Here is an 11,606-nt window from a genome sequence, read left to right as displayed (position 1 = left end):
CCACTTTCTTCCCTGGTACAGAAGGAAGAACTATGCTTTCCGTAATAAAATCATCTTCATGCATGACAACGCACCATCTCATGCTGCAAAGAATACCTCTGCATCAATGGCTGCTATGGGGATAAAAGGAGAGAAAGTTATTGTGTGGCCTCCATCCTCCACTGACCTCAATCCTAGTGAGAACCTTTGGAGCATCCTCAAGCAAAAGATCTATGAGGGTGGGAGGCAGTTTACATCCAAACAGCAGCTCTGGGAGGCTATTCTGACATCTTGCAAACAAATCCAAGCAGACACTGTCCAAAAACTCACAAGTTCAATGGATGCAAGACTTGTGAAGTTGCTATCAAATAAGGGGTCCTGTGTTAAAATGTAACGTGATCTGTTAAAATGTTTAAAAAGTTAAAATGTTGTTATAAGTTTGATTGAATAGCTTTTGATTTCAGTAAATATGCTAAAAAAACACAACAAATGACAATTTTTAGTTCTTTACAACCTTTAAAGTGGTTTGAAACTTACCGTGCATAATAATTTGGAACAGCGCATTGTAAGTTTTTCATGTTTAAAAAAAATACTGTTATCATTAGGAGGTTTGTTCAATAAAATTTGAATTGTACTCTTAATAGTTGATAACATGAGAATTATGCTGACTGTTATTTACATCAAATATTTAGGTAAATGAGAAAAATATCATTTGCATAATAATTTGAAACAGGGTGTATATGGGCAATTTTGTGCACAGCCATGTATGTATTTATCACTTATTATTCTAATGAAAATGATAACGTTTTATAAATTATGGATGTGTTCTACATTATTTGTTTTATAATAAATGTTGTTGCCTGTTTCATCGTTTGTTAGTGAGAGAGTATGTGTGTTTGTCAGTGAGGGGTGTATGTGTGTTTGTCAGTGAGAGTGTATATGTGTTTGTCAGTGAATTTGTATGTGTGTCTGTCAAAGAGTACGTGGGTTTGTCAGTGAGAGTGTATGAGTGTTTGTCGGTCAGTGTCTATGTGTATTTGTCAGTGAGAGTATATGTGTTTGTCAGTGAGTTTATATGGGTGTCTGTCAGAAAGAGTGTATATGTGTTTGTCAGTGAGTGTGTATGTGTGTTTATCAGTGAGTGTGTATGTGTTTGCCTGTGATAGTGTGCATTTGTTTGTCAGTGAACATTGTATATGAGTTTATCATTGAAAGTGTATGTGTATTTCAGTGAGAGTGTATATGTGTTTGTCCGTGAGTTTGTATGTGTGTCTGTCAAAGAGTATGTGTGTGTCTGTCAGTATGTGTATGTGTTTGTCAGTGAGATTGTGCATGTGTTTGACAGTGAGAGTGTATGTGTGTTTGTCAGTGAGAATGCATGTGTGTTTTTCAGTGAGTGTATGTGTGTTTGTCAGTGAGAGTGTATATGTGGTTGTCAGTGAGTTTGTATGTGTGTCTGTTAGTGTGTGTGTGTGTGTGTCTGTCAGTGTGTGTGTCTGTCACAGAGTGGGTCTGCCTGTGAGTGTGTATATGTGTCTGCCAGTGAATGTGTATATCTGTTAGTGAATGTTTATGTCTGTTAGTGAATGTGTATGTCTGTCAGTGCGTGTGTGTGTGTGTGTGTGTGTGTGTCTGTCAGTGAATGTGTGTGCCTGTCAGTGTGTGTGTCTCTGACACTGAGTGGGTGTGTGTCTGACACTGAGTGGTATATGTGTCTGTCAGAGTGTGTATGAGTGTTTGTCAGTGTGTGTCTGTCAGTGAATATATATGTGCCTCAGTCTGTGTGTCTGACTCTGATTTGGGGTGTGTCTGATTCTGGTTTGGTGTGTGTCTGTCAGTGAGTATTCATGTGTGTCTGTGAGAGTGTGTATGTGTGTCTGTTGGTGAATGTGTGTGTCCGTCAGTGAATGTGCGTGCGTGCGTGTGTGCGTGTGTGTGTGTGTCTGTCAGTGAGTGTGTGTAACTTTAAGTGAGTGTAACTGTGAATGGGTGAGTGTTTATGTCTGTCAGTGAGTGTGTGTGTTTCAGTGAAAGCGTGTTTTTGTTAAAAAGTGTGTGTGCCAATGACTGTGCATATGTCAGTGAGTGTATATCAGTGTATGCATCAGTGAGTATATGTGTCAGTCAGGCAAAGAGCGTGTTTGTTTTAAAATGGAAGATACATTTAGAATGGCGGAGGGGTGTCCAAGTTTTGTCATGCCTAGGGCAGCACAAAACCAAAACACACCACTAACCTACCTAGGGATTGTCGCAGACCACGTGCCTGTTTTGGCAGCACAAGAGAGACCTACACCTAGGTAGGTTGTTTTAATGTTGTGGCTGATCAGTGTACAATACATAGATGTATATACTTCACATAAAATCAATACACAATATTGCATGTGTATTATTATGGTTATTCCCTAACATCTCAATGTATCCAGTTCAGATTAGCATAAATAATCCCAGAATCATGTAGGGACATTCCTCACAGGATTTATCAATATCCAAAGTTCAGCATTCTGCCATTGATAAGACCGAAGAGACTGCCACTCCGCTTCAGACACCTCAAAACACTCAAAAGTTACTTTGAAAACCACAGAGTGTTTTTGCTTCATTTCCGCTAACGTCGCTTTTTAATTACCACACTTTTCATTTTCATTTTAAAAGGCTTGTTCGGCTTGTTTAACAATAATATTTGTCTAACATTATAAATGCCTAAGAATCAAAAGTACATTTTAGGAGAGATTTCTTAAAAAGGAAGCTTAGTTTTTGTGGAAATTACACTATTAAATAAATCACTGAAAATCACCTTTAACTTGTATTGGGGTTTTTCCCCCACAATGCTTTGTTTTCTTTAAAGGGATTCTATAGGTACTCAGGCATCTTCATCATCAAGACGTGCATGCGCACTTCCTACCAGGAAGCAATGGATTGGCTGAGTTCATCAAGATTGATGGGAAGCAGAGTGGCAGCATGGAGACCTGTGTGCCGTGGGATGTACGATAAGTAAAGCTTACCTTTTAAACACTTGCGAGTTGGGGGGTCACCTACAAGGTAAGGGAGCACTATAGCATTAGGAATACAGGTTTGTATTTATAATGCTATAATGTTACTTTATATATAAAAAATTTAACAAGTGACATCACTGCCCAGATGGGGCCTGGTTAAGGTAGGCTATACATTGTATTAAAATAGAAAAAAACGAAACACCATCCATCTTTGCTCTCTGTACAATGACTGACATTTGAAGAGGGCAGGGATGGAATGTCAAATCACAGGGCCAACTCCTGGTGCAAGGATTTTTTGCTACACCGACATCTGTGTATTTTGCCACCCCCTGCTTCACACTCCTCACACTCTTCTCCCTCCTGAAACTGCGGCTCTCATACAGAGATTATGGGAATGGAGGGCCCTCTAGTGGGCACATAATAAATTAAAGGGTTGTCTTCTTGGAGGGGAGTGCAACTGAATAGATATATTTTTTGCAGGAGGGAGGTGCCTCTTCATACCTTAATTGAGGGCCTTTCCAGCCTTCCAGTCTCTGCAGGTTTTCCCGCCCTTCCAGCCCTGTATTTTCAGCAGAGGACTTCCTTTTAGGGACAGCACTGAGTTTTGCCTCCCCTTAGTCGATGTTGTTAGTTGCCTGGTGTGAGGCCTGCTTAGTCTAGATCACCGTTCTGTTTTCAACACCCCTGTGGTAGCTGTAGGTTTCCTTGGTCTGGCATCGTCACTGCTCTGTTGAGCGAGAGTTTTGTTATATTTGCCACTCCTGTGCGAGGGTGATGTTGAGATGGAGGACAAGAGTTCTGGTAAGTTTCGGTTAGGCTGTTTTTCCCATAATGTTATTGTGAGGTGTGGTGGGCCCTTCCAGAGCATCTATGTGAGAGGCTTGGCCTAAGATCTCCCCCTGTGGTTCGTCATGCCTCTGCTTGGACAGAAGTACTGCAGGCTCTGCTGCAGGACTAAGTGGGAGCCACATCCTCTTGTGGTCTGAGTCATATATTTAGACCCTCTGTGCTTCCTCCTTAGTCAACAGTTATTCTATATTAATATGTTAATTATTTGTTGGTTAACCTTGGATGCATTTTAATTATTGTTTATTAAAGCAACCAGCGATGGTTTGGCTTTCTCTTCCAACCTGTTGTCCTTGCTATATAGTGGAGGTTTGGGGAAATGGTAAAGTGGGTGGAGGTTGTGTGTATATTATCTTTTTATCTATGTAGTTGCACGTAGTGACAATAGGAGATCTACCCCTTATGATCACAGTGCCCAGCACCAAGACTGGCTGTGCGATTCCCATACCCGCAGGGCCCCCAAACAGGGCTGGATTTACTTTTAAGGAGTTGGGATATGTACTTTTAAGGATGGCGTAACCCTTGCTCATGTCCCCTCTTCCCCCTGTTAAAATAAAGAAATAAAGAGAATGTAATGGCATGCTTGTTGAGTTTGCTGGTCTGGTAAAGAGTGTTGTGTCTGTGTGGGAAGCTGCTTGTGGTATTACGTGTGTTTGGAGGCTGCTTGTGGGATTGTGTGTATGTAAAGGCTGCTATTTGTAGTGCAGTGTGTGTGGAAAGGGGCTGTTTGTGACATACCATGTGGGGCTTGGAACTGTAGCATGAATGTGTGCTCACGCATGTCTGTGGGAGGTAGAGATTGTGAGTGTGTCTATGATTGTAGAGTGTTCATCCATATGTGTTTATAAGGCCTGCAGTATGTGTGTTAAGGGATTGCAGTATTACATATATATATGTATATATATATATAATTGTACTTTTTGTATATAGAAGCTGTAGTGTAAGTCTATGGCTTGTAGAGTTTGTGTATCAAGGTACAGTGTGAGTGTGTGTAAATGGGTACAGTGTGTGTGTGAATCGGAGTGTAATGTGTGTATATAGTGGTTGTATTGGGAGTATATTGTGTGAATAGGGGATATAATATGTCTGTGTGTATAGTAATTATAGTGTGTTTGTGAATATAGGGGTCCAGTATAGGAGTACATTTTGTGTATTGAGTGCATTGTGTGTCTAAGGGCATTGAGTGTGCATAGGGAGTGTAGTGTATGTATAGAGGTATTAGTAATTGTGTATAAGGAGTGTGATGTGTGTCTATTGAAATTGTAGTACACAAACCACCAGTGGATAGGATTGAACTCCTCGGAACTCCTCTCATAGGAAATGTCCTTAAGTCACATTAATACCAAAAATGGCATGATGCTCTGAATCCTGGCATAGGCCTATGCCCACAGTCACAATATCCAGACAGAAGCAGAGGGTCCAGACACTCAAGTTTTCACATATGGCAGCTGTTTAGTGAAGCATATCACCAGGCTTACAAGGCAGCAAATGTATGGTAAAGGTCGCAGTTTGTGATTGAAATGTTGTCGAAATCTTGTGAGCCTGAATATGCTTGAATATGCTGTGCAATTTTGGGCACCCGTTGTAAAGAAGAATATTATGACACTGAAAAAGTTCAGAGGCGGGCTACAACATTGATAAAAGGAATTAAACATTTTAGTTAGGAAGAAAGGTTAACAATTGTAAATCTCTTTAGTTTGGGAAAAATGGCGCCTCAGAGGGGATATGATAACATTATACAAATATATTCGGGGCCCATACAAACCATTGGCAGGAAGTCTATTGATAAACAGGAATATACATAGGACACAAAGGTAACACATTTAGACTGGAAGAGATGAGATTTAGGCTAAAGAAACGGAAAGGGTGTTTTACAGTAAGAATAATAAGGCTGTGGAATTCTCTGCTTGAAGAGGTGTTTTTATCAGAGTCTGTACTATGTTTAAACAGCAACTGGATAAATACTTGAAAAAACTCAATATTCAATGATATAATTTTTAATTAGTGGGGTAATAGCTTCTTGATCCAAGGATAAATCTGACTGCCATTCTGGGGTCAAGAAGGATTTTTTTTCCCAGCTTGTTGCAAAATTGGAAGCACTTCAAAGTTGTTGTTTTTGTCTTCTTTTGGATCAACAGCAAAAACAGATGTGAGAAAAGCTGAACTTGATGTTGATCTTTTCAGCTATGTAACTATGTAAATTGGGGTGTGAGATATGTAGAGTAGGGTATGGGTTTTCTTAATTTAATTATTATTATTATCATTAATGTATTAATATTTACACACAAAAATAATAATAATTTTCCCCTCAGTGCTGTTAACCTTGCAATGAGGAGAGACTTTCTGATCGTTGATGGTTTAGTGTGTTGGGTATTTGGTAGGAGATGACATTCTGATCCCTGGTGAGGACTGATTAATGCCAGGAGGAGGGAGCATGGAAGCCTCTAGTCTGCACCTCCACCAGGCAAATACATAGATACAGATTGACACATAGACAGATACAGACATGAAGGTGCACACTGATGCACATGCAGATACACAGACAAACATCTACACATACTGACAAACATGCAGATACACAGACACACAGATACATACACTGGTACACATGCAAATATACAAACACACAGATACACACACATACAGATACACAGAAACACAGATACACACACATACAGATACACAGAAACACAGATACACACACATACAGATACACAGACACACATATACACACACATACAGATACACAGACACACCGTTACACATACAGACACACATGGTCCAACTATATACATGTTTAACCACCCTCCAGCTTCCACCTTCTGAGTGCAGGAGGGTAGCTTTCCTGCGGTCCATTGAACTGGCTGAGGCTGTTCCCTCTCCCTTCCTCAGTTTCTCTAGCTGGGAGGAAGTGACAAGCTCCCATTTCCTCCCAGCACTGTCTGCTGATAAGAAGGGTGTCTAGTCGCGCTGTTAAGGCGCTGTAGCAAGGGACCTGGACCCTGACTCCACATTGCCTTTAGGTGGCCCTAACTGCATGGGCTACCCGATGCCCCCACCCACCCCCCCAGCATGGAAGCCCCAGGAGCAGTTTTGCCGCTGCTAAACAGATTGTTGATCCAAGGAAAAATCTGATTGCCATTAGGGAGTCAAGAAGAATTTTCTGTCCTTTTTGTGGCATAATTGGAAATGGCTACAGTTGAGTTTCTTATCTTCTTTTGGATCAACAGCATACATTTATGATCTTCAGGGTTGAACTTTATAGTCTTTTTTAAATCTAGACTTCTATGTAACTATGTAACCTGCAGTAACGCTCTGGCTTTCGGCTCCTCGGGCATTATTGCTGGGCAGACTGAGTAGAGGCTCTCAGTGTTGGTCGGACCCTCAGTCCCGGACCGACTGTCCACCCTGACAATATAACAATAATTGACAGGGGGGGCCAGATGGACGTGAGAAGTTCCATTTAGTTAAATATAATTGAATCATAATAATAATTCTGAGGAGTTTTAGCTCCTCTATAAAAGGAAATTGTAAAAGAATCTTCTTGAAGTGTTGCTTTTTAGCCATAAAACCACAAGACACAGAGGAAGCCACGTACACATTTCCTCTCAGTGAACTATCAGAGCATCGTAGCTGCATGCAGTCACTGACTGGGTTATTAACTAAAGTAAGAGCTGTCTGTAGTTCAAAGTGATTTCCAATTTAAGGCTAAAGTAGTTGATATGGAGATATAACTGACTTCGAGAATTCTTCTAGTTTAGCTATTTTGGTCTTAAATGTGACAAATCTCATTTAGTGAATAGCTCGGTGAGACTTTACTAAATAAATGATAACGCAAGCAATGGACTTATCCGGAAAGCAGTCCTAGCGAGCCGGCCTTCCTTTTATCATAATTTACAGACAAATGTGATATTTCATATATGTGATGTATTTTTTGATATTTTTATATTTTTGGGGGGGGGAAAGTAAAGTTTATCCAAAAATATTAAATAATTTGAAAAGCTTATCCAACAATATTAAATCGAGGCTTTGGAGTGGAATGAGTGAGTGAATGCATAGTAAGACAGGCTGAATATAGACTCTCGGGAATATTTATTTAAGTGGTGGTTATATAGGCTGAAAAGAGACATGTGTCCATTAAGTTCAGCCTTTCTCACATCTGTTTTTTGCTGTTGATCAAAAAGAAGGCAAAAAACCCAGTTTGAAGCTTTCCAATTTTGCAACAAACTTGCAAAAAAATTCCTCTTGACCCCAGAATGGCAGTCAGATTTATCCTTGGATCAAGAAGCTATTACCCTACATTGAAAAATTATATAATTTAATATGATTTTTTTGCACGAATCTAGTTGCTGTTTAAACATCTGTTCGGACTCTGATAAAAAAAAAAAAAAAAAAACTTCTTCAGGCAGAGAATTCCACATCCTTATTGTTCTTACAGTAAAAAAAAAAAATAACCTTTCCTTTGCCTTAGACTAAATCTTCTTTCTTCCAGTCTAAATGTGTGACCTCATGTCCTACGTATAGTCCTGTTTGTGAATAGATTTCTACACAATGGTTTGTGTTGGCCCCTGATACATTTGTATAATGTTATCATAACCCCTCTGAGGTGACAAGGTTATTTTGAGTGAATTTATTAAACATTCCTTTTATAGTAAATTTTGCCAATTTTCTCTAAAGTTTCCCCTCCCCCAAGAACACTGACAAGTTTACTGTAATTTACTGTCAAATTCCTCCCACTTTTCTGTTGAAATAAGTGGCAGAAAAATTCAGACCTCAGAATTCAGAAAACAAAATCATGCATACAGTGGAACCTCGGAACTCGAACTGTTCCAGAAGCCTGTTTGAGTTCTGATTTGTTGGAGAACCGAATCAACATTTCCCATGAGAATTAATGTTAATTTGATGAATCCATTCCAGACCCCCAAATTACAGAATTTTAATACAAATTTTACAATTTAATAATATTTTACATGCATAAAATCTTAAACACAATGTACAGTAAATGAAAAGAAAATGTAACTTCACTTTACCTGTAATGATGAGAGTTGATAGTGTAAATGGAAAGGAAAATATAAATTATTGTTTGGGTGGGGATAGGTAACTGTTCTTCTGGCATTTAAAATGTGTCTAAAGTGAGACATAGCTTTGAACATGTTTGTGGCATGATTTGTTCGGGTACCAAGGATCGTTCGTGTACCAAGACATTTTTTTCTCTAATTTTTTGCTCGACTACCGAATTGTTTAGGTTCAAGTTCCAAGATTCCACTGTATTCAAAAATTACAATTAGGGCACAAATAGCAAAAAATGAAAGATTCCAACAGATTTTATAAATTAAGCCAAAAATCTAATGTAAAAATGTCAAAGACACTTTGATAAATCTCCCCCATGGTCTCTGAAGTTAATTGTAAGCAGCTTTTGGCTCCTCAGAGTTCCGAATTAGAACTCCAGCATGGCGATTGGTTAGTTGATGAAGTTTAGTTGTCCATATGTGATTCACGTAATAATGGCTTCCAAATAATACCACAATATGGATGTGAGGATTCAGAATGTATTTAACAAAATATCTGCTACCATTCACGGTTGTAAAGGGAGAGCAAAACAAAAGAGAGATTCCCACGCTTATTTTGTTAGGACCTGATAAAGTGTCCCGTTTTTTCCATAGCATTGTAGCAAAGAGTGTTTTACTCATGACATCATACCCCTGTACACGTATGGGGTTATTTACTGAAGGGTGAATTTCAAATTGAAGACCAGAGCAGCCAAACTGAAACCGTAGCTGACTTAGAGACGTTTTACAGTTGTGCTGTTTCTACCTAACTTTTTAAATTCCCTTTGAATTCTCACTTCAGTGAATATCTGTATCTTTAGTGAACCTCTTAGACTCTTCTAGAGTGCAGGTATAATTCTACACTAAACCGGTGGTTGCCAGCAGGATTGAGCTGGTGGTTACCAGCCCACAAAATATTCATGCACCGGGCCCACATCCACCTTATAATGACTGAAAATAGCTCACTACGGTTGTTTTGATGGAAAATACTACTTAGAGACGTCGGCTGAGTCAATAATATGCGGCACCAACAGGTTTCCTGATATCAAAGAGAACTTCATCTAATTACCGAAACTACAATGAATCGCTCTTTTGGGGTTCATTTTTTTGCTTAGAGCCATTTGATGATTTTCCTTTGTACATCACAGAGCTGATAGTTGACATTCGTCACGGAGCAGGAAGAATTACTTCCTTTGCAGGAAACCAAACCACGTGAGGGTTACGGGGATCATATTTACTATATTACAATTTGTAGTGAAATAAAAATCCACTGGAGAAAAAAAGGGGGGGAAATGCCTAAACTTGGCAAACCATCAATCCATAAATCCAATCGCAGCAATTCACGTGTTGCTTGGATTTCTAACTTAAAGGAAAACTATCATTAAAGGTTATAGTGTTTGTAATGAAAATGTGCCTTTATTTGCAGGTCCCCCTGTAAGTTTGAAAGCATGTATAAATATACTACCTTTTAATTCCATTGGTGAGCACCTCATGTTCCTAACCTGAGCTTCGCCATTTTAAGTGATCTGCAGTCAGGAGCAGGTATTACCCGAGCAAAGGTCAATCTTCCCTTGCGTGAAAGTATTGTGATATTAATTAACCTTGCATTCATTGAGCAAATTTCAAATTTGGCAATGGTGACTTATGTCATTGCACTGTCTTTGGTCAGGTAAGCTTTGGAGCATAATGAAATTAAATGGTACTTAGGAGGCTTAAAGCAACACTATAAACACCAAAACAACTTTAACTTAATGAAGCAGTTTTGGTGTGTAGATCATGCCCCTGCAGCCTCACTGCTCAATTCTCTGCCATTTAGGAGTTAAATCACGTTGTTTATTCAGCCCTAGCCACACCTCCCCTGCATGTGATGTACACAGTCTCCATAAAAACTTCTTGTAAAGAGAGATCTAATTTTTAAACTTTTGTTATTTGCACAGTCTGTTTAATTTAGACTATATTATCTCTTGCTCTGTTAGTAGACTGGTAGAACCTGCTGGAGTCTTCATTGTGTGATTAAAGTCCAATTAACAGAGCAGTGAATAAAAACCTCTAAAGTGAACACAATATGCCATCACATCTGATTGAAAATAAAATACAAATAATGTTGGCTGCCTGAGGGAAGCCAGAGGAGGTATGACGAGGGCTGCATAAATAAAAAAAAATGATGTAACTCTTAAATAGCAGAGAATTAAGCAGTGATGGTGCAGGATCTATACACCAAAACTGCATCATTAAGCTAATGTTGCTCTAGTGCTTAGATTGTCTTTTGCATTTATCCTATGCTTTTCCTTGGCTGGGAGGGGTAGGGTTTTATGGATCAGTACCCAATTTGTTCCATGCCAGGCGTAAAGAATTGAGTACAAGCTGTGAGTTGGAAGATTGGTTGTCAACTCTTTGTCGGCAGCATTAAGCAAAACACTTATGGTAATAACTTTTACAAATGATGTTTATGATGTAGTCTGCATATAAAGCAATATGGCTGCTTCTGACAAATTTATTTAGCTGCTTTGCATCGTTATTATATCTACATAACAATGCTCTATTGTTTAGACTAAAATATATTTAACAGACAAAACATTATACATATGCATATATATTAGGGTGTACACCTTGGACATTTTTTAGAATGAAAAGGAGAATATTTACCAAAAACATAACGGGTCAATCCAAGCACCAAGACCATTTCACTGATTTGAAGTGTTCACAGTGCCTGGAGTCTGAATATATCTTTAATAGGAAATGC

This window comes from Pelobates fuscus, chromosome 13 (assembly GCF_036172605.1).
Source record: "Pelobates fuscus isolate aPelFus1 chromosome 13, aPelFus1.pri, whole genome shotgun sequence".
Classification (NCBI taxonomy): domain Eukaryota; kingdom Metazoa; phylum Chordata; class Amphibia; order Anura; family Pelobatidae; genus Pelobates; species Pelobates fuscus.
The sequence above is the reverse complement of the archived record's forward strand: the minus strand, read 5'-3'. Positions refer to the sequence as shown.